Below are 1,861 nucleotides of genomic sequence, written 5' to 3'. Positions count from 1 at the left end.
GGGTGACATCATGCAATGGCCATGCAATTATTATTAAATGCATCATAGTATTTCAGTCCCAGGTAAGACTGGTCTGATGACAAGACACACTTACGCTGGTTTTTTGCTCATATTGCTACTTCAGAGCTGAATTAAGGATGACTGATCTATTTATTAAAAAAAACCCAAACTTGTCTCAAATAACAGCAACAAAAGTTTTTCTGTTCCTCTCAAGGAAACTGCATTGGTATCAATGTTAAAGAGTTTTCAGAAAACTGCAGCAAAAGCTTGCTGAAAATACTTTTAAACAGTGAGGGTTACTGGGTCGCTCTGAAGTGCCCGAGTTCCTTCCTACCGCCTGTAAGGGTCTTTACGGAGCAGATCTAATGGGGTTTTCAGCATCTAATGGGTCAATTGGAGAATGGAAACACGTAGCTGCCTAATATATGGCATTTATAAAGGTGACACGTAATCTGGATAAGTTTTTAGTAAAGCAAAGCACTGTAGTCCTGGAAAGCAGATTTACGCCCATACACCTCTGCATATCTTTCTTACACACTTTCCCAGGTAATAGTACTGTCTATACCTAGAAGGGGGAGGAAAGAATGAGAGGCTTTTTCTCTAGTGTACTGTTACTGGAACTGTATCTGCAACTGTAGAAAAGAGGTTTGGCTATAAAAACCAACCGTCTGAGTTAATATGTACAGTAGCACATACTGCAGCTGAGAATATAGTGATTGTTTTTCATCGTGGTGCTGCAATTTTGCCCATTTACTTGTGTCAGGTAATATCAGTGGATTCCACAAATGTCATTTATCATTTGTCACACCTGAAGCAAACATCTGCAAGGTTGAACCACTGAATTAAATACTCATTATCTAGAATAGGAAAGGAACTGGACAGAGTGAAGTTAAGTGTGCTGTCTCTGATGCCTTAGAATACACACACTGAGCGTTTCTACCCTATCCATTGAAATACCACTGGGCCAAGGCTACACAAATAGGTTTATGTATTATCACTGCTGTTCTTTTAATCAAGCCTGTGAGGATGATTCATACCCTGACAGACCTCCAGACAACGGTATGGAAACATCCACGCGCACAGCAGATGAGCGGACTGAAGGCCCGTAATGAAATCAGTGTGGGAGGCCCTCTAACAGCGTGCTCGTGGCCCACGGCTCTCCTTGGCCAACAGTGGGCTATTACAACACTGCCCTCCGCCAGTGAGCCTGACGTGGGTCTGGTACGTGCCCACGTGCCAGGTGCCATTCCACTCAGCAGTGCCTTGGCGCAGTTCAGGGCTTGGCACAGGCCAGGCACCATTCCTAATAAGTGGCTTAGACACGCCAGACCCGTTTGGGAAGGCACGAGAGATTAGACATAAAGGCACGAGTCATGCAGTTCCAGTTAACCTCAGGATCCCAGAGCTGTTCTTGGCCATATTCCTATACTGGTTTACGTTTAGGCTGACGGTCCAACGGGGCAAAAGGCGGTAGAGACGGTAGAGCCCACAGGAGGCTATAATGTTCTAGCCTCCTATGGTGCTCCAGCCTCTCTGAATTGCTAGGAATTGCCTATGATCTGTGCCACGAGCCTCTGAAAGAATTCAGTTGCCAGATTGTGTCCTGCAACTTCTGCTCAGGAGGGACGACTGCTCGCAGAGGAACGTGGTGCTGCTCGCCACACGCTGCCCCGGGACCTGCAGCTGCAAGGAGATACTCCTTGGGAGAGCTTTGGAGAGCGAACCTTCCCCCCTTCCTGGTTCCAGGAGAGAAGGAATAGGGCAAAACTAGTGCCAATGATACCTCATTTCAGGGCAGCAATTGCTTTTATAAATTAGATAACTCTTTATAACTTGTTTCTTAGAAGCTAGGTAAAAACAT

The sequence above is a fragment of the Aquila chrysaetos genome, chromosome 2 (genome assembly GCF_900496995.4).
Source record: "Aquila chrysaetos chrysaetos chromosome 2, bAquChr1.4, whole genome shotgun sequence".
Taxonomy (NCBI): Eukaryota; Metazoa; Chordata; class Aves; order Accipitriformes; family Accipitridae; genus Aquila; species Aquila chrysaetos.
Note: the sequence above shows the minus strand (reverse complement) of the source record.